The 23,162-nt window shown below is 34.8% G+C and overlaps 1 protein-coding gene across 2 annotated transcripts in view; it reads right to left on the reverse strand.

Moving 5' to 3' along the window:
- The window catches only part of LOC129742336 (uncharacterized), a 390,821-nt gene that overhangs the window by 230,647 nt on the left and 137,012 nt on the right, over positions 1-23,162 (reverse strand). For both annotated transcript variants that reach the window (XM_055734229.1, XM_055734228.1), the window contains exon 2: positions 16,249-16,544. The gene's annotated coding sequence lies outside the window, so the exon portion shown is untranslated. The remainder of the gene's footprint in view (positions 1-16,248; positions 16,545-23,162) is intronic.

Genomic DNA, 23,162 nt, shown 5'->3' on the forward strand with positions numbered 1-23,162 from the left:
GATCCTCAGTAGAGATGTGTCGCAAAGATAGCTGACCGCTTCTTATGATGTCGCTGATGAGTCCGCGCCTTTTCCAGATACTGGATGCAAGGGATGTTGTCTTCCATTAACGTGAAAGGAGTGCTAACCACACCCAATTCACCAAGGAAGTTTGTTAACCACAAACCTTCCTTGGCCGCATGGCAAAGGGCTCCTATCTCAGCTTCGGTCGACGACAGACTGACCGTCTGCTGACGTTTCGTTGACCACGAAGTAAGATTCCCGATGTTTATTCGTGTTCGCGTATCTGCGGTATACCATCGCCATATCGGTCATACTTCGAAGGTACCGCAGAACATGCTTCAGGTCTAGCCAATGCCTATCCGCCGGGCTGGCCTGGTATTTGCTAAGTACGCTAGCCGCAGCACTGATATTCTGATGACTGTATACAACCGATCAAATCGTTGAACGGCTGCTTGGTGATAACCTCACCATTGTTCAGCTGCGTCCATCGAAAATTCGTCTCAGACAGACAATGTGTTTCCTGTAACCTGGGTTCAGCTAACTGCTTCCCAAATCTCGCTCTCATCTAGGGCTGCTCGATAGCTGCTTAGTACGCTAACCGCAGCACTGATGTTCGGCCTCGAAAACAGCAAACAACCGATCAAATCGTAGAACGGCTGCTCAGTGATAACCTCACTTCGTTCAGCCCGAATCTCGTTCTCTTTCATGGCTGCGGTGGTCTTCCGGAAAAAGCAGTCCCTCTGGCCCATAAGCTTGCTGACGATTCGAAGTTGCTCTTCTTCATCATCAGCGGCTACGTTAGCCACGTAGCGTTGATTAGCTTCTCCTGTTCGCTGGCTGCGTCTCTTGGCCGGTTCGGGATTGACGGAATCTTGATCATCATCGTCATCTTCGCCATCGTTACTCTCGTAGTCGCTCTCGTCTCGCGCCATATGCTGGCTGGCACCGGATCCGACGCTTCGTTGATTCCAGTGGCTGATAACCTCAGCACGCGAACGAAAAGCATGTTGCTTTCTCGAACGTTGTTTTCTGGTAGCCTCAGATAAACAACCTCTTTCCGCGTTCTTCGCATTCCCTCTCAAAGCCTTCATTTCGCGATGACTTCGAGAATCTGCACTCTCGGCAGGAATCCGCAGAAAGAACTGGTTGACTTCGCTAGCGACAAACCGTCGCCGAAACCACCTCCTCCGAAGCACCCGAAACATCAACCATCCGCCGAAAACAAGCTCGCGCATGCTAACCGCAGCGCAGCTACTAAGTACGAGAATAATCCTCTCGACTTGCAGCTTCATGGCTTTTCGCTTCGTTGTTTCATCGCTTCGAGCGCTCCATAAAACCGGAGAGCAACGTTCAGCAGCATTAGCCCGATCTGGTTCTGATGCGTTGCTGAAGTTGCTGGCAACTAACCGACGCCTAAAACATCTCCTAAGCCACAGAAAAATCGAACTGTAGGCTTGTATGATCTCTAATACTGCTAATTCTCGATGCCTCCGAGAATAAGCAAGACTTCGTCCGGCAGCACCCGTCCATAATGCCTCAGAAATCAAGGAGTGGTTGAAATCCCTGGTGACTAACCGTCGCCCAAACCATCTCCTTCGATGCACCCGGAACAACTTCCAACCGTCGAATAAAAGCTTGCGCATGCTAACCGCAGCGCAGCTACCAAGCACGAGAATAATTTTCTCGAACTGCAGCTTCATAGACTTTCGTTCCGCTGCTTCAACGCTTCGAGCGCTCCAAAAAGCCGGAGAGCAACGTTCAGCAGCATGAGCCCGATCTGGTTCTGATACGTTGCTGACAACTAACCGTCGCCCGAAACATCGCCTCCAAAGCCACAGAAAAAATAAACTTCTGGCTTGGATGAGATCTGAGATACTGACTGCAGCATAGCTCCACATCTCGAGAGTAACCCTCTCAAACCTCTTTGTGGACATTCGTCCCGTTACATCAACGCTTTGACCACTTTGGAAATCTGGGAGGCAACATTCAGCAGCATGCGACCCATCTGGATCTAATGCATTGCTGAGGTTGCTGGCAACTAACTGTCGCCCAAACCATCTCCTACAACGCGCTCGAAATTCTTTCCAACAAACGATGATGAACACTAGACCGCTGCAAGCTTTGTATGAAAATTTCAAATTCTTAAATATTTACACCTCCCATAACTTTTTTTGGTTGTTTTTGCTGCCAGAAATAGCAATAATTTTTTTTTAAGCGATCCATCCAGTCCTGAATTAGCGCAACGAGTTTTAATTTTGTTTGGAAATTTGTATGGAAAATCGAAATTTTTCATTCAAAAATCGCCAGAGCTGTACTGAAAGTTCCAAAAAATATAACTTTGAATGAAAAATATTCCTTGATTCTTACAGTACAATTCATGTGAACAAACCACAAACCTAACTTTTACTCCAGAAAAGATATACAATGTTATGCAAAATTTTTGTATTCAAAATTATTTTTTTAATTTTAGCGTTTTTGACTGCTTATTTGAAAGCTGTGAAGCCGTAGGATGAGAATAAAAAATCTCAAAAAACTGCTTTGCATAGCCAGAAAATATATTGATTTGTATAACAGTTGCAAAAATATTTCATGAAATTATTAAAAATTCTAGCAAGCAAAGCCTGCTATTTTTAAATACTGTTCAATGGATTCAGATTTTGTATTTTGAAATGGTTATAACTTGTTTCATGAAATTCTTAGCTGCTTGTAAAGTTAGCAAAAAATGAAGCTTAAGAATAGTCAAAACCAAAAATTAAAGACCGATTTCATTTCAAGCTTATTTGAATTTTCTGGATGATTTAATGTGCAAAAATTTCTTCTTCCATACAAATTTCCATACAAAATTGAAACGCGTTGCGCTAACTCAGGAATCAACCAAATCATCTCAAATTTTACACTGATGCTTGGTGACCCAAAAGGCATCGAAAAAACATATGGGAGCAAAAAGTCATTTTTTGCAGCGGTCTAATGAACACACGCATGCTAACCGCAGCGCAGCTCCAAATCACGAGAGTATCCCTCTCGGCAAACAGCTTCTTCCAACCTCCAATCGTGGCTAATACTCCATCTGGAGCATTCGGACCTGACCAATCTAGGTTACAGATCCCGAGAGTCCTCCTCCCGGCCGTGGGAAATAAAATCACGCTGCTCTCCGCAGCGCGACTTGTGTCGGCATCGAGAGTAGCCCTTTCAGAACCCGACACAGCCTCGAACTCCAATGACACCTTCTGGTTGACCTGGAGCATCTCGTGGCCTCTGTGATGATGGTCTTCTGCGCTGATGGTCCTCTGCGCATGGATCAGCTCATAACTGCTGATAATAGCGCACAACAAAAGCACGAGAGTAACCCTCTCGGCTATCAGCACCACCCAATTAATCCGAGGTGTTGCTGCAGCTGGACCTGCCCTTCTCTGCGCAGCCCGGTTGCGGATCCTGAGACTCCTCCCGGCCGTCGGACGTGAGCTCACGTTTGCTAACCGCAGCGTGGCTCGTGACGGCATCGAGAGTAACCCTCTCGGTCCACGAACCTCCCCGGACTCGACCTCTGACGGAACCTCTCGGCTGGCCTCGGACATCTCGCTGGCTGGTCTCTGAGCTGGCGGTCCTTCATCAGCTGGCTGGCCTTCTGCGGTGATCCTCTGGCTGGTGGCTGGCCCCTCGACCCGGCTGGTCCTACTGCGCTGGCTGCTGAAGCACTTGCTAACCGCAAGTCTGGTAAACTTGAGAGTACCCCTCTCACTAACTCGTATTTCCAAAAATCCAGACGTATCTGGGCCCATAACCTGTTGAAAAACGCAGGTTTCAGTGGTGGAATAGAGTTATCTTTATTCATGTTTCGTCTATGATGTCACTAGATTTCAACTACATTAATTAGCGATAGCTAATTGTCACTTCCACATCTTATATTCCCTAACCGGGAAAGTACTCATTTCTCAATGAGTACTTTGATATTCTTACCCAGAATATCTGGCAACACTGTTGTGTTACCACGAACCCAATTTGTGTTGTCTCGCTTGACCGTGTGATGATGTACACATTTATACCGTGTTTATCATCACCAGCTGTCATCTTCAATCATCACCGCTATTGTTTCAATTGCGAATTGACTCAAAGCATGCGGAACCAAAACAAACTGTTTTGGTTCTGCTCGTGGGAGCAGAAGTTGCTGCTTGCTGCTAGCAAAGAAAACCGTAAGTTTCAACACTATTTTTCAGATTTTTTAGTGATACATTAATGTCATTTTTATAGCAAAACTCAAGAAAGAAAATGAGTTTTTTTGTGATTTTCTTGGTTTATTTAGCTGAGAAAATTTGAGACAAGGACTCTCGCTTATAGAGGTTTTACTTTCTTACTTGAAGAACCTTCGTACTATAATAATTTTTGGACTTTCTCTCACTTATAGGGGTGTCTTGCTTATCCATGATCGACTGTATTTAAAATGTGATTTTTTTTAATTCAATGATAAACTTTTCCCAAGACTACGGATAATTTTACCCTTCTGAGAAAAATGTAATGGAGTTTTTGTTTGTGTTAATTTGTCTCAATACTCAAAAACTTCATTCAATGATGTCAGAAAACGTTGTAGATCTTATCATTCAAATTTAAAAAAAACTGATAAATTAAATTTTTTGAAGCACATCTGAATTAAAAATATCTGGGCAACATTGACTGAATTATGGATAGCAAAAAGATTCAAATTCAGGTTTAGTTTTTCTTAAAGCGTTCAATGATTGATTTAACTCAAAATTGATAAATTCACGACTCGACATCAAGAGATGTTAAACAAAACTTGACGAAAGATTTGTGTACAGGATGCCAAATAACTTTCAGAATCAGTTTTTTAAACGTATCCACCAAAAAGCTGATCTCCTGTGTAATTTCTTACAAAATTTTAATGCATTACACAGTTCTAAGCTTACTGTGAAGTAAATATTTTAAGTTTTGCTTCATGAACCATTTCATCAAAAGATACTTTTACCATTTAGATATGGAAGGGATTCATCTTTTATAAATAAAAAAAACTGCAATAATATCCATTTTAATGAGCTTATATATGTGTAATTGTTTAAAAGAAATTTCAAAAATAATTTACCTAAATATAATTAATTGTTCGTAAATCTTATGTTTGCAACCAGAATAGTTTGGAAGAAGCTGTAAACATTATTTATTCTTAACAGATGATAAAATCCAGAAATTTTTTTTAAGAGGATGTTTGGCAGTGTTTGATTGAAATATTCAACACCAAGTCGTTGGATTCTTCGTAATTATTCGAGTAATAATTTTTTTTAGAAAAAAAACTAAGAATAAACTCCTCATAACGATGGTACGTCTCAAATTTCTGCTCCATATTGTGTCCCGCTAGGGCAGCAATTTAATTTGGTCCCCTCATAAAATGAAAAGCCACTTAAGGTTAGAGGCTAAATTCTAGGAGCACCTTGTTGCTTTAACCATTTTTCCGAGCAACGATAGGAAGATAGAGAGAGAGAGAGAAAAAAACTCAACCTTGTAAATCGCCTCATAAATTTCAACAACCAAAGCTGATTTCCATTTCACCCCACGAAAAAGTTAGGAAGCCCGGTAACGAAAAATAACATCGTCTTGTCTATTCCACCAATCCTCAAACCAAACCAGGCCGACGAAATAAAGTAACAACCCAGGTAATCTGCTCGTTTTCTTATCGGATTACAGCCCCATGACAAATTGATGGAGCCCTAGGATCAGGACTAGGACAAGACCCGAAACGGACAGAAGCATCTTTTCGAAGATCCAAACGAGGTGGGATCTAGTTTGTCCAAATCGAATCGTTTGAAAGCGAAAGTGGGTATAAATTTACAAACTCTACCGGTAAAACACGGGGAAAGAGAAGAACCTGGAAAAACTCAAATTCTTCTTCCCGGCCGCTGCCTGCCTGGAGGAAGTCAACAAGGTAGTATCGGTAAAGTACATGCTAAGACGATGATTTCCCTTCCACTTTTTTCTTCAAGCGTAAAAATGCGAACCTAACCAACTCGAGGTGACTTCAAGTTCATGGCTGTCGAAAAACAGGGAGCTTCATAATATTTCAGCTCGAGCAACCTCTAGGCTCAATTCGATTTCCGCCGAACTCCGTGGCCTGTGTCGAATGCTCTCATGTTGATTAAAAAGCTGGAGCGATTGGAACAATTCCGTGAAAAAATGAAATGAATCGACAATAAATTGATCCGAGAGAACAGTGGGAGACTAAGCAAAATTACTAAGGAAAAAATTTGCAAGTTTTTTAAAGAGATCACAAAATTCTAGATAATGGATATTTTAGTAGACCCGGATGATACATATATTGAAACAAAATTCAATCTGAAAAAATAATAGGATAATTATTACTGATATTGCAGATGATTCTAATTTTCCATACTGCTAGCATCATTATGAGGAAATTTTGATAAAAATCTTATCCACTCATGATTAAGACATAATTTTTCGCTTATCCAAAGATCAAAAATTTGTTCGATTATTGAAAAATATAGACTTGAACAAAACAAACAATTGACCGTTATATTTCGGAAAAAATTCAAAAAAAACCGACCAATTGATAGTCTGTCCAAATAAATTAACATTCTTAGCAGTAATATTAAAAAATCCCTTTCAAATTAACAGTCTCAAGCATGGAGCGTAGAGGTTAAAATTGTGGAGCACCCTAAATAAAGAAGATTCATTCAAGCTTTTTAACATCAAATAAAAGTTAACTGAACCCAGTAGGATTTTTTTTTGGATCCAGAATCTAGGATAAGAATCCAAAATACGGGATAACCCTTTTTGAACCCATTTCTTCTCGCTGAAAAATTTACAGAAGCTTAATTTCATGATTCCAAACATTTTTGTTCTACGAAAATCTTCATGGATCATGATTTTTTCACAATTTTTCCAACAATTGCATAACTCAGGAATGTATTCGAAAAACATGCTACACTTTGATTTTTGAATAACGTATGAATGCATGGATAGGTATCAGATGAATGGACGAAATCTTAAACAGGCTCAGGATTAGGACTTTTGTTTTGTTTCAGGACAGACCAGAGTTAGGATGAGTTTATCCCAAATATTTTATGTGAGCGAATTATTTTTTCAAATTTTATAATATGGTTAATAAAATAAAGTTGAATAAAGATGAATAAAGTGAAAGAAGTTTTGTGGCACTATCGTAAGGTTAAAGTGTTATTCCACTTTAACTGAAATTTACTCCAATATCAAAAAAAATTTTTTTAACTAAACGGAATATGAGCTAAAAAGCGTATCAACCAACAGCGAAGAAATTCAATATCTTCCGTCCAACATAAACTAAACCAATGAAAGAAAAACTTAGCAGAAGAGAAAATGTCCAGAAAGTCGATTGGACATACTCTCAAATGGAAAAACCCCAATTCTCCTATAATTTGTAAAAAAATCCTCTAAAAAACTAACTTGGATTATGAACTTTAAACAAAAACAGTCTAACCGTGTGTGATTTTCCCCGAGGAATCGAATGCACGCTTCGGAAGATGGAGTTATATCTGATTTTGCCCTCAATTCCCTAATATTTTTCTGTAAATGTAGAAAAAAGCATATTGTGTACATTGTGCTTTAAAACATCAAAGGACAGCTATTTGAGGAACCGCATGCTTTAAAAAAATGGATTTATGTTTAACTGTTCCTCTATTTCCCTACATTTTTTCAAATAGTTCGAAAAAGGCATGTTCGGACTTATAAATTTCGAATCAAATGCAACCTATCTTGGTTGATTTTTTACGTGAGATCAAACGAAAGCTGGTTGAGCGGCTTCGAAAAAAGAAGTCATGACTGATTTACTCATAGTTCCCCTATATTTTTCAAATAGTTCGGGAAAAGCATGTGCAAACTTGCAAATTTAGAAGCAAATGTGACATTTTTGTGGAAATTTTGTTCAAGAAATCGACTGAAGCCTATTTGAACCACCAGGCGCTTCAGAAAATGGAGTTATGGCTGTTTTATTATCAAATCCCGAACATTTTTAAATTGTTAAGAAAAAGTTTCGTCTTCAGTTTTGAAAATATTGAAACAAATGAGACGAATCTTGTGTGATTTTTTTTTTCGAGGAATCGAATGATGGCTGTTTGAAGCAGGAGAATAGAGCTAAAGCTATTTTACCAGAGATTCCCCTTCATTTGTCAATTCATTTTGAGAAAAGCATGTTCGCACTTAGAATTTTTGAATCGAATGATATGGAATTATGGTAAAACAGCCAAACCTCCATTTCCGATGGATGCGGTACCTGAAACAGTTCTCTTTTTTTGTAATTTTTTTAATTGAAACGGCTCAGCATGGTAGGCCTAATTTAGTTCAAAATGTTTGAGTTTGGAAATTGATTTTTCTTAATTAATTTATTGATAAATGTAGAAGAATTGTAGGAAAAAACATCCATAACTTCATTTTCCTATGTGTACGTTGCCAGAAAAAAATATATATACAAGACACAAGCTTTAGTTTTGAAAATTTTACAATCCGGACATGTTTCTTTCTGAATTCATCGAAATATGAAGAGGAATCGGCTATTACACAATTTTCAATGCGCTCGATGGATACAACAGCCATCATTCGCTTTCTCAGAAAAATATCACAAGGTTTGTTTGATTTTGTTTGAAATTTTCTAGTCCTCACATTATTTTTCGGAATGAATTTGAAAAAGGTAGATAAATTGAGGGCAAAAACAGCCATAACTCCATTTTCCATAGCGGTTACTCGGGGAAAATCACATGCGATTGGTTTATAATTGTTTAAAATTTTCAAGTCTAAGTTAACATTTTCATATGTGATGAAAGAAATTAGAGAAACATGAACTATCAAAGAACGAAAGAACATAAGCCGTAAATATCATGAAAATTTCGAAAAAGATACAACGGCTCACCGACAGGACTTGAACCTGCAATCTCCGCTTCGGTACAACGGCGCGTTAGCCAATTCCACCACGGTGAACGTGATGGAACCGGCGAACACGAGCAATCGAGCTCTGCCGATCAACTGCTGGACCTTCTATCGAAACACCATGTATATCCCGCATGTGATCTTTCCCTCTATTGATCTCTATTGATCTGTGAAAGATCACATGCGGGATATACATGGTGTTTCGATAGAAGGTCCAGCAGTTGATCGGCAGAGCTCGATTGCTCGTGTTCGCCGGTTCCATCACGTTCACCGTGGTGGAATTGGCTAACGCGCCGTTGTACCGAAGCGGAGATTGCAGGTTCAAGTCCTGTCGGTGAGCCGTTGTATCTTTTTCGAAATTTTCATGATATTTACGGCTTATGTTCTTTCGTTCTTTGATAGTTCATGTTTCTCTAATTTCTTTCATCACATATGAAAATGTGATCATTTTCAGGTACAAAGATGTACCAAGCGATTTCATAACATCAGTATTGAAGTCTAAGTTAACTTTTTTCAAGATTTTCTACAAAATAAAGATGAATCAGGGGTTAATTAGACATTATATCTTCAATTTTCCGAACATTTCACTTTAGATAAGAATTTTGTCACTGATATTGTAATGCCTTTCAATCAAAATTTACATATGATAAAGATATTTGAATAAATACTCGAAATGTATGAAAGATAATCATAAAATTGTTACTAGTTTTCTATATACCGGAGTCAATTTCATTTAAAAACTAGCTGACCAGGTGTATTTTGCTACACCTTCCAAAAATAAATGACATTAGTTCTATTTCGTAGGCAGTATTTTAGTTCAAATTTCAACATACATAATTTAGGAGCAACCGCTTTTAAAAAAGAGCTGCAACTAAGGTTGTCAAAAAAAAAATTTTATGTTTTTTGCGAAATACAATTCTGACTTTTTGGGATTTTACCCGAAAATTCTATGATGGTTTTCTGTGATGATTTTTCCTTTAATTAGATTGAATAGTCATCAAAAATTTCAAATTAAATTCACTTCAGATTGATTCAAATTTTTGAGCTCTCCTTCTTTATTTTCTCACTTCGAGAATTTGTCTAGTACCCGGCTAGTAAAACTACCAAAATGAGCGTGGCAACGAACGTGTTAAATAAATTCTACCCGCTCATTTTGACCATCGTTCGTTTCTTATAACTTTTTCTCTGTAAATTTTTTTTTATAATTTTATGAGTTTCTTACTTTAAAAGACATCACTTTTCTCTGATAAGGTCAAAAAATTAAGCATCAATCATAAATTACGGTGATTAATCTCTCATTATAAGTTGTTTGAAATTTTCGAGAAAATCATCAAAAGTTCATCATTGGATTTGTATTTCAGTCAGGAAAATGGTACGTCACAACCAGGGCCGTAGGAAGAACCGACTCATGGGGGGGGTTTTGGTGACTGACTTTTACCTTTAAACTCTTTTGCAAGTTCCAAGTTTCTCACTTTTGATGAAAATAAATAAAATTTTCCCAACAGACAGTAAGAGATAAAAAATCGGATGAAATTTGCTTGATGTAAACTTGAACTTAAATTATGTTTTAATTTTGAAACTTGGCTTTTAAAAAACTGCAATATTAATAATGTTAAAAATACACCGTGAAAATATTAGAAAAATACAGCGAGAAAATATAGAATTTTGTGCAAATATTTTACGTGAAGATCAGGTACACATTTTCTTAACAGCAAATATTTTTCATAAAGAATCAATTCCATTATGAAAATCGTGTGGATGATTTTTTTTTAAATATTATTTGAGATTTTTTGCATAAAACAAAACTTAGAAAATTAACTCAATTTCTACCTTATATTTACGATCTTTTTTTATAGATGTTTCTCGGTGATCATTAGTAAAAAAATAAAAGGAAGGAAAAGGATCATTAGGAAGTGCGGTGATCAAAACAAACAAAAATAAACATTATACCTAATTGTGATTTTATGATGATTAAAAAACTCATTCATAAGCTAAATCTTTTTTTTAAATTTTAAACCTGAATTCTGAACCTGATTTAAAAATTGAATCTATTTCCGAATTTCTGTACGATTTCTGAAATGTACAAAAAATACGTTTCCGAATCTTTATTACAGATCAGAATTTTTTGAGCCATTTTAAAAGCACTCATTCATGAATCTTTTATTTAAACTCTGTTGAGCACATTTAATCTTCATTCATTATTTCAATTATTTATTTTTAATCTGTTTTGTGAATCTAAATAAGAATGTGAATTTCAAATGATGAATCTAAATCTAAGTTTTCAATTTCGGATCGCCACTTAAGAGCTTTAAAAACTTCAAATTTGAATGTAAAACAATTTTTGTTTTCATATTCGGAAATCTATTATCTAAACATTGAAAATGTATACGATTTTCAACATGATTCAAATTTGATATGAAATGCAAAACCAAATTTGAACCAGGATTTAAAAACAGCTTTTCATTCCCAATTTCTTATGATTATTCGAACTGAAAATCAAGAATCCTAAAATTGATAAAGAATCCGAAATACGAAAATATGTATAAATACAATTTTGGCTGTGGGGATATGAAACCAGAGCCTCAAAAATAGAAAATGGGTTCAATTTAAAATTTAGTATTCAGACCTGAATTTCTAAGACAAGGTTGCCAGATTGGCCAGTTTCAATCGGGTTGGCCTGGATGATTAATATAAAATTAGGGAAAAGTCCGGTTCGACCCGGTTTCCCGGATCACATTAGAAAAGTTCGGATTTGGCCCGGCTTAAATCTCATTCTCATTCTCAAATCAAATAAATAAAAACAAATTGTGTTTTAATTTTTTCCATTTATGCGTTCAAATTTTTAATTTCTTCATCTTTTTCTTTCTTCTTGATTTTTGATGAGTAATTCCTAGGTTTTGTCCAAAATTGCCCGGATATTGCTCGGATTTTGGTCGACAATTTTTCAATCCACTACCCGGATTTTGCAAGGTTTTTATATAAACTAGCCCGGATTTATCTGGCCCTAATACGTGATGAAAAACCTGGCAACCTATGAACAAGTGAGAAAGTTTTGGGAAACTGTTGCTGAATTTTGAACTTGGGATGGGTTTTTGAGGTTTTGGCTATAGGCTTTAGTCTAGATTGTTTCTCTTGAAAAACTTAGCGATATTATTATAATTGGTAATTATTTGTAATTTGGAGTGTAGAGTGTAATACCTCGCTTGTTTTTTGGACGCTCATGGGGGGGGGTTTAACCCCCAAAACCCCCCCCGTTCCTACGGCCATGGTCACAACACACATTTTTAAATAGAAAAATCCATTGAAAACCAATGAAAATTGAAAATTTTTGCCAGATTTGCAAGGCCAGAAATGCCATATGGCTTGTACACCAATTTCAGATGTTTGATGATTTTGTACGTTTTCTGTTCCCAAATCTGATATAAGAAAAAAGGAATAAAGATATTTAAGAGTTTTAAAGTGGGATGAAATAGTTGTCAAAGTTTAGGCTTTAAAAAAACTTGTTTTCAAAAAAAAATCGGCCGAAGGAGACCAGAATCTATATATATAAAAATGAATGTTTTTCTGTCTGTCTGTTCCCTATAGACTCGGAAACTACTGAACCGATCATCGTCAAAATTGGCATCTGAGGGTTTTTGGGGCCGGAGATGGTTTCTATAATAGTTAAAACCCCATCCGACTGAAGGGAGGGAGGGCTCCCATACAAAGTTTGTAGTTTTTCGAACCAGATTAAAGTCATGACATCCATTTTCTCGAGATTTTTTTTCCTTTGGGCGGTTTGTTTTTCGTCTCCATGGTCGAGGCGTCGCGCGCCAACGTCGCGAGAGGATAGTAACCATGTCATAGCATACTGATCAGTGGGAATATTTTGGCGCGTATTTCTCAGCCAAGCATATTTTTAATGCAAGGGATGGCCACATGAAGCCTTGATGTGATTTTTTTTCTACTTGATTCCTAGCTCATTTGTACAGCACATGGTTATGAATGACGCCTAGATGTGACCCAGATTGACATTTTGCCGATCGAATAAAACATATACTTTTTTTTTGCCAAAATCTTAAATTGAAAAGGCATGGCATTCATTTTTAGAGATTTTCTTTTCTTTGAGGGGTTTATTTTTCGTCTCTATGGTCAAGCAAATGTCGTCGCAAGTGGATAGTAACCAAAGCATAGTAACATACCAAACCATGTTCATTGATCGCTGGAAAAATTTCACAATTAGGCGCCTGTTTCTCAACCAAGTACCTACCTATATTTCTTATGCACGTGGGGGCGATATGCAACCTAGATGTGTTTTTTCTTGCTTAATTGTACCTGCATAGCACGTGGAAATAAATGACGCCTAGATGTGACACGGATTGGTATTTTATCAATCGAATCAAAAGCAATTGAAAGATTTGCAAAAATACTTCCATATTTGTTGTCCAGATAGCATTTGTTGTCTAAAAAATATAAATTTAGTTCTGATGCTAATGAAATAATGGTATGACACTTTGCGGACAGTTGAAAAAAAAAACTGAAAGTAATGAATGTACATACAATTTTTTAACCCATTTTTCGTACAAGTTTATTTTTGAATCATATTGATAACAGAAATATGAATAAGATGTTTTCTACAGAGGTAGATCGGAATGTTGAACATGTAAAAATGTATTTAACTGAAAAAGAAGATCAAAAAATGCTATCCGAAACATGAACTGATCAAGAGCCTTTTCTTTAAATTAGATAAGATAGGACTGACGTGTTCATTAGTGAAAGGTATCAGTGAAATAAACTGATTTTTATTGACCAAAAGTGAGGGAATTCATTTTTCAAAAGAATTTTCACTCAAGGAACACTAGAGCATGTTCAAACGTTCAACTTTTCTCTGTTACAAAAAAATAAAAAATTATGTTTTCTTCTCTAAATTGTTACTTCGGCCCAAATACACAACTGAAACGAATTTAGAAATGAAAAAGGAACCTTTTAATTTTAAATAATCCTGAAAAAAAACATCGTTGTTTTTGCTTATACATACCAATTCAAGTACGTACTTAACATGAAAGTGTTTTTGTGTTACATGGCTGCATAAAAGAGACTTTTGATCCGCCTCTTTTTTGAAAAATGAGACTTAAGAACTGATATTCAACTGAAAGCAAAATTTTTATGAGAAATTTTTAGCATACTTTTGAAGTGTTTAAAACAATATTCCCTCCTGTCAACTTACACGGTGGGGCAAGGGCAAACGTCGAACTTTTATGAAATTCATCTTCAAAATGATTCAATATGTTGGAGAGACCAGAAGGGGTATTCCGAATGTTGAAACTGAAGCGGATATTTAAAATTCTTGAATGTCTTTGTAAATGAAGGTTATTTGCTTTAAACAGCAATCGTTAAAAGTGGAATAACAAACATAAATTTATACTGCTGGAATACTGCAGATATATCTATGAAACTTGATAAAACAAACAAACAGATATACGTATTAAACCCATTTTGAAGCCATTACTTTGACGCATCTAAAAATAAGCTTTGCATTTACACTTACCCCAATATACGGGACAAATGTTAACTTAGAAATTTGTTTTTGCCAACATTTTTGAATATTTGACTTTTAAAGAGAAAATAAAAAACGCGGAGAAATTATTACTGCTGCAACTGATATTTTTTGCTTTAATAAATTTATAAAAAAAATTGCACTGTATAAAATCGATAATTCTCAAACCATGATAAGTGTTGTTAACTCAAAAATAGATGTAACAAATGTTTTTATGGAAGTTCGTAACTTCCCACTTTGGGAAAAAGGTGGAAAATCCATAAATATTGACATTATTTGAGTCATTATGAAGCTATAAGAACAGAGTACAAATTTCAGATCTTGAAAAACAAGTTTAGGGATTTTTTCAGTAAATAATATATACCATCTTTGAATTGCAATACGGAGCTCCAGCTGTAGCTCTCATTTCGAAGTTGTTGGTTCTAAACCATGATGAGGTTTAATTTAAAAAAAAAATTCATACAAAAATCTAAATTTTAATAAATCTTCACAAATTACATTTATTTTTGCAAGGTGTAGCAATGCGCACCGGGTCAGCTAGTTATTGATAAAAAATAAGATTTTTATGTTCCTCCCGAACAAAATGTCTTAAAATTGCATACAAACTTCAGGCTCGTTGAGTGACCCTTTCCCGTGATCTGATCAGGCCCAAATTTTGCATGAGGCTTTGTAAAAGGCCTAGGATCAATTTAAGCCTGCAGCGCATAGCATTTAACAAGCTTGAGATTTCTCATACAAAAAGTGGGGGCAGCCTAAGGTACTCATTTCAGAAAAATTCAGTTAAAATTTAAAATATTCAAAGTATGTTTGCCAATGATAGTATGTTAAAGATGGAAAACTTTCGAACGCTTCGTAAAGAACCAATTTTTAATTTGAACACCATTTTTTTAAATCGGTTATTTTAATTTAATAATAACACGCTAAGCTATTCAATATTTTTAAGAATATTCAATTTAAAAACTTTAATATTGATGTGATGAAAAAAAAAAACATTTTCATTCTTTAACTTAAAATAATTATTGTTCCTCCCAGTGTTTTCGAAGGTTTTATTTAGAAATAACATTGGACAAATTTTCCTTTCTCTCGACGGAAATTGAATTTTATCAATACACTTTCACACAGCCAGCCCGCGGTAGAGGCTTGTATGTAGATGGGAGTGAGGAGTTTTCCTTTCGGGGCTGCTAGCAAGAAACAGTGAAAATTGATCCGGGTGTAGGGAAATGAAATCATTAGATTATCCAGCCCTGCAGGTTCCAGGATTTCGATCGGCTCCAATTTAGACAAAACAAGTGGGTTGTTGAATTGGCGTAAGTCTAAGAAGCTAAGACTGAGAGAGCCAAGAAAAAAAATCCGAAATAAGTTTACTCGCATTTCTTTGGTAACAAAAAGATGCCTCAATCGGCGCCACAGGGAGAATGCTGATTTTCATTTCCGAAGAAACAATCTGTTGAAGAATTCATGGGAAGCTTTCCGGGTGGAATTGAATTTAATCAATTAGTTTTGTGGTTTTGTTTTCTTTTATTTTCGAAAATTTTACCAGAAACGGACAATTTTTGTACACTTGCCATCACAAACCAACTTTGTTTATACACCCATTTTTTTTCAGCTTTTAATTCATTCTCTAAAAAGTGGAAGAATCAATTGATGAACAGCTAAAATAGCCATTAAATTTGCATACTGACAGCATCAATTGTCGATGAAGTTCCTAACCGAGTAATTCCCTAACGAAAAATAGAAATTTCGATCGGAACAAAACAGAGACAGTCAAATCGTCCAAGATAATCCACATAATTTACCTTTATGGTTATTGTCGATCTGCTGTTGTTGTAGTTGTTGCTGTTCTCTTCTCTCGCTGAGCTCCTTTCTCGTTCACACTTGCCCCAGATAGTCAGACCGACTAAGTCAATTTCGGTACAATAGTAAAATTGTCTAGCGTCGTACCTATTCTTTTTAGATGGAATTAGAATTTTACGATCCACCTATGGATTAGTTTCAGTTCAGTTGCCACCTTTTTTGTGGCTTTCCTTCATTTTTATTGCCACTGTTGGGGACGTTTTTTATGCTGGGATTTGTGACAGTTTCGTTCGGAACTCTGAAATGGAGAGAAAAAAAAATGAAACATTAGCATTGGTCTTTTGGGAAGAAATAAACTATTTAACATTATATATTAGTTTAGAAGTTTAAACTATTGCAATCCTAAATTAAATTAATTTTTTTCGTGTTCTATCATGTCTTCGTGTGATTGTTGTAGAGAAAAAGTTTTTTTTAAATTGACATGCTGCTCATTTTCTAATTTCTAATTTCAAACTATTTTATCGAGGATCCTTTAAACATGTTATTAAAACGAATTATTTGAAATCACTTCTGAAGCTTAGTTTATTTAGAAGTAGGACACTATCTCTGGTGATAACTAAGTTTCTACTGATTAGACATGCAACATTGGCCAGTAAAAAGTACTTTTCTGCCTATATATGTCAAAATTTAATACTAACGCATTTCCAAGATATTCAAGATACAAAAATAATGTTGTACAGTTTCCTTCAAAATCCATCATTATACAGCGACAGCTGATAAATCCGTTGTTGTACCAATAATTCCTATGCGTAAGTGGAAAAAAAGTAAAAAAACACTGTCAATAATGTCTAAAAAATTAAAACTAAGTGTTGGAGTGAAGCACATGATCGAAAAACACGAATTAGATGTGTAGATTGCTGAAATGTCCAGTGAATTTGTCTCTGAGAGGCTAGAAGTATTGTCCAGAAATCAGTCATATAAACTGAACTTCAAACAACAAATTTTTGCTACGTCCAGAGCTCGTAAAATTTTAAGCCAGTGCCGTATTAATGCAACCATCAGTGGACGACAGAACTTATGCAAAATAACAATTTTGTACAAACTACGGCGGTTGAATCCTGCAATATCTCTTCTTGTTTCATAAATATTTAAGTCACGTTCAATAAGAAACAGCTGGATCAACCAAATTGTTTCCAGTTTCTGTCAAATTTGAAGTATTGGTCAAAGTAGAAGAAATTCAAGAAAAAGGATTTCAGGTGAAATACATATTTGTCGAAGTATCAGTAATAAAAAGTGATCAAAAGTAGATAAAGTGCCAATATTTCCTACAAAAGTTTGTAAAAAAAATCATTATTTTTCTTGAATTTTTTTTATTTCTTTAATTATAAGATAATTTTCATTTCCTTTTCAGCCTGTTTTTCGATCAAATGAATATTTTTGCCATTTTTGTCATGTTTGTCATTTTTGTCATTTTTGTCATTTTTGTCATTTTTGTCATTTTTGTCATTTTTGTCATTTTTGTCATTTTTGTCATTTTTGTCATTTTTGTCATTTTTGTCATTTTTGTCATTTTTGTCAATTCTAGAATTTTATGTCAATGTTTTGAAAATTGTTTAAAAATAGCTCTGAATGAAACGTTCATAAAACGTTCCTGAAAACATTTTTTAAATTTTTCGAATTCGTTTCGAACATCAATTAATAAGCATTAATCGATATTTTGAATAACTTCAAGAATTTTTAAACTAAATTAAAATCGAAATTATGATAAAAATAGGACTTTTCGAGAAGTTTTGGAATAATTTTTGAAATATTTTTTTAACAATTTAACAACTTTTTTAACCAAAAAAAGATAAATTTCAAAAAACTGATTCTTTAAATTTTTAAGAATATCAAACAATCTATAGAATCTTTAAGATATTTTCTTCTTTTTTTCATATTTTGTCACTAAACTTTTAAACACTTTTTTTACTTTTGAGTTGATTTAAGATTTTTTTAAGATTACTTAAGACTGAGTTAAAAATAAAATGTTTCTGAAACGTTGTTGAATTTATTTTCGTTCTTTTGGAATAATATTTGAAAATTTAATGAAAATTTTGGGAATGTTTAGGAACCTGTTGTTAAAAGTTAATAGTTTTTTTTTATTGTTTTCAAATCCTTTTTAAGCCCATGAAAATCCTTTTGTAAATCTTGTTATTTTTGTGAGTTTTATCGAATATTCATATATGTTTGTATATGGACAATATGTTTAGAATTTATTCAGAATATTTTTTTAATCTTTTTTAAAAGAAGAGTAAATTACCGTCAATTTATATTCTTTGAGATAGAATATAAAAGGCCCCTGAGGAACAAAAAGATTAAATGTGATGAAAAATTTTTCAAATTAAAATTATCCTTCCGCTCATTTTCAACCCCTTTTACCTTATTCTTATCTTCTATTCGTCTATAATCTTTCGATTCTCAAATATTCTTTCTCAAAGGATATAAAATTCCACCGATATATTCAATATGATAAATCCATTAAATATTTATTTCAATCTTTTGAGCATTTTTAATCTGAGATGAAACTTTTGAAAACTCTGAAAAATTGAAAAACAATTTAGGAAATTTTTTGAAAAATTAAATGAAAGAATGTTTAAAAATAAACTAGGAGTACTCTTTTCAGATTATTCAAACATTTTTTTTTGATAATTTTAGGTAATCTTTTGATGTTTCTTCTGAATCTTTTAAAAGTTTGTTATAGATTATTAGAAAAATCTTTTCATAATTTTACAGGACCTTCTGGATAACGTATATTTATATATTATTAATTCTTATGGGAATTTAATGGAATACGTTTTGCTGCAACATTTTTGCAGCAATACGAATCCTAGACACAACCAAAGCGAATCTACAAAAACTATTTTTATTTGAAAAGTTTTAAAAAAGTAATTGAGAAAATTTAATTTCTATTGAGATTGGTTCGTCAAAAAGTATCGCTTTTTTCTATCGCAAACTGATAAATTTATTATTTAAAAAAAATTTTACCACTACCAAAGGCCATAAACATAATCTAACGCCAGTGTTTAAGCAAAAACACGAAACATTTTCAAACTCATTTTCAATGAGTTCTCACGATCGATTTTAATCCAAAGGATCCTCTTTGGGGTGCTCACAAAAGAAAATGTACACCTTTTTGAAAGTAAAAGTTAAGTTAAAAAAAATTATCAAAAACTCACTTTGAACTATCATAAAAAACGTGTACATTTATAAAATTTTTTGAAAATTCAAAACCTTTTGTTTAGAGCAATCTTGAATTTAAAAAATATATATTTTGTTAAATTTTGCACAACTTTTATTGTGACCTCAACTGCCAAATTTAATCAAATTTGCATGATTTTTAAATGGTCTTGGCTTCTGTACCATATTTTTTCAAGGAGTGTCTCGATAAAAGTTTGAGACATTTTGGTTCAGCTATTTTTTATTAAGTTTACTTTTTCTTGTTTTAGTCAATAAACGGCATAAATAGTAAAGTGATTAGACCTTAAATCGGGCAGAAGCACAATGAAATTCTTCAGTTAATTAAAATGGGCCAGAAAAAATCCACTTTATTATTTTTTCCAGTAAGTCTTTTCCTTTAAATGTGACCAATATAAAAAAGCAGAGCACTTTAAGCCGTGACTACAATGTTTGTATTCTTCTCACACTTATATTTATGATTTTGTAATCAAATGCATTGTAGTCATCATCATATTAAAACTACGTTAAAAATGAATACTTTAATGCCAGCTCGTGTACAGTTCGGAAAATTTCCATGGTTTTCCAGAGAAACAAGAAAAAGTTTTACAATATTTCTTCTAAGGGTTCAAATCCGTTAAGGATTTTTTTAAATATAGTGATGACTATGAGCAATTTTTTTTTGGGTAATTTCTTCGAAAAACACGCTTTTCTATAATGAAAGCAGCAAGTGGCAGCTTCTTCTTTATTTCCGTTTCCCGATTTGATTTTTCATTCTGATTTCAGTAGATCTTTAGAAACGAGACTTAATTATTTTCAACACCGAAAACTTCGAATTGTTTAAACTTTTAACCCAGTTACGGAAGATAAGGTTTTCGCACATCATTTGTGAAGAATTGATTCGCCCAACGATGGGTCAACCACAACTTTGCCAGCATCAATTCAACTTGCTCAGTATTTTTTTACGAGCTTAAGGCAGTGTTTAATAAACAGTTGATCATAATTTCACAGTTTTATCTAGTATTCTGTCTGTCTGTCTTTCTGTCTGTCTGTTGAAACTTGGCAAGTGGGTGCTTAAAAGGCATTAAAAGGTTCCTTTAATAGCTTGAGAACCCTCCCTTCAATGGATGGGAGGAGGGGGTCTCTCAAAGAAAAGACAAATGTTTGCATAACTTGAGAACTGATCAAGCAAATCAAACCACTTTTAGCATGGTGGGATATTTTGGTACAAGAATTGTTTCTATGGATATTTGGTATCCCTCCTTTCTCGGTGTGGGAAATAGGAAGGGAGGAGGAGGCTATCTTTCTCAAGAGCTAATAATGTTAACGTCCTAGCTTCGGCTGGACATAAACTAAAATTGGAACGATAATAATGCTAATGGAACCAAATTCAGCATGGAAGGGTTTTGAAATACGAAAAATGATTTTATGATTATATAAGACCCCTCCCTTCAACCACAAGAGATAAAAAAAGGGAAGAGAGGGCTTCTATACATTTTTTATTATTATTATGTTTGAAAGGGTATTTGGGTACGGAGAAGATTTTATGAATATTTGGTGGCCTTTCATTCTTCAATTGGGGATATAGAAAGAAGGAGGGGGCTCCTTTACAATTTTCAGCCAAACTGGAAACCTAATCAATCAAATGGAACCAAATTTCGTATGGGAAGGTATTCAAATACAAAAAAAATGTAACTATATAATATTTTGTGAACCCTTTGTTCTTCAAGTGGAGAAATTTAAAGGAAAGAGGATGCTCCCATGTTTACTATTTTTACCATTACTCAAGAACATATTCAGCAAATGAAACCAAAGGGTCTTTGATAACGAGGATACTTTACAATTTTTCGCATTAATTTAGAGCTTATCGAGGAAATGGAACCAAATTTGGCATGGAAGAGCATTTTGGATACGAGAGAAGATTATATGCTTATTTGAGTCTTCTTTCTTCATCAATTGGAGATAAAGTTATTGAAAAAGGAGGCTCCCATACAGTTGTTGTACGTATGTATGTATGTATGTTGGTAATCCACCATGGGTGCATGGATTCACCGCAGTTTCTGCCAAAGTATGGGTTCACATGCATTCCTTAGATTATATTAGGTTCGACAAATCTCCAATGCAGCGCGCCACCATACCCGGACCCCATGGCTTTGTACGAACTGTTATGTAGTGAATGTATTGCGTGTGTTGATGTAGGTATATTTTGTTATCTTTTTAAGTTGATATTTTTCGGTGATTGTTGAGCCAAATAATAACAATTTCTTAACGTTTCGGCCTACTGGACACTTTCAGCCATCTTCAGAAAAACTGTATTCAGGTAAAAAATATACAAAATTTTAAATTAACACACTTAATTTTCACAATATGTCTTAAAATTACTTCACTTTTCTGCACTTACAAATTGTATCGCCGCGTGCTTCCGTTACGGCTGTCTGATTTAATTTGAATCCAAAACTTTAACCGCTTCTAACAGCTGGTGTCCAGCATTCTCGGCGTCGGGAATGCTGGACACCAGCTGTTAGAAGCGGTTAAAGTTTTGGATTCAAATTAAATCAGACAGCCGTAACGGAAGCAAAAATATCAACTTAAAAAGATAACAACAACTGGCGGTGATCAAAACTCGTAAACATAGGTATATTTTGGAAGAACGAATCAATCAGGTTGGCTAATATACTTACAGGTATTCCGGCATCCGTGTACATACCTGGCCAGCTGGCAACTGATTGAACATATAATGAAACACATCTTACCTGTCGGCTGCTTATGGGATTCGAACCCAAAAGTTTTTCTTGCCGATACCGGGAATCGAACCCAGTACGTCTGGCGTACCAATACCAGACTCGCGCCAGCCTATCCACTAGACCACATCGGCGCTCAGGAGGCTCCCATACAATTGTTTTCCATAAACCAAGAACTTATCTAATAAATGGAATCAAATACGACATGGGAAATCATTTGGGTACGAAAAATTGTTTAATGAATATTTGAAACAACACTCTTCTTCCAGCGAGTACACAGGAAGTGGGGATAAATAATATTTTGTTGGTTTAACTAGAGAAGTAATTAAGCAAATAGAATCGAATTTGACATGGTAAGGTATATAGAAATATGTTTCTATGAATGTAACAGACCCTTTTGCCTGGCAGTGTGAAAAACGGTATCTTTTGATGACGAAAAAATGAGATCCCTAACTATTTCCAGCAGTTAAAGATCGGAAGGTGAAAGAGGGGCTTCCCAACCTGTTTTTGGCATATATCGAGTACTTATTAAGCAATAGAAACCATGTAATATAAAAGAGGTTGTTTGCGTACGAATAATTTGAGACCCTCTCTTTAATCTCGAAAACTTATCAGACAAATGAAGCGAAATATGACGCTATTTAGATACCGTAATCCGTGGTAATATCGATCACTTTTTTCAATATTTCTCGATTATTTTTTCTGTTAAGGGGATTGTGGCGTGTTTCATATTTTCAAAACCAGTACCGGACTCCTATGAACGTAAAACATGGATGCAGAAATTTATTTGACCCCTTTAAATTTGATTTAAAAATCGTTTCCGGCTCTGTTCAGAATTTGATGCTTTGGGGTGACATTGGTCAGTTTCTATTCTGACGGTTTTAACGAGTTTTCTTGATCAAAAAGGATACAAAACACCTTCATAATTGTTTACAAATTCTAATTTATCAATTTTACCTTGC

Source organism: Uranotaenia lowii, chromosome 2, assembly GCF_029784155.1.
Source record: "Uranotaenia lowii strain MFRU-FL chromosome 2, ASM2978415v1, whole genome shotgun sequence".
In the NCBI taxonomy this organism is placed as follows: domain Eukaryota; kingdom Metazoa; phylum Arthropoda; class Insecta; order Diptera; family Culicidae; genus Uranotaenia; species Uranotaenia lowii.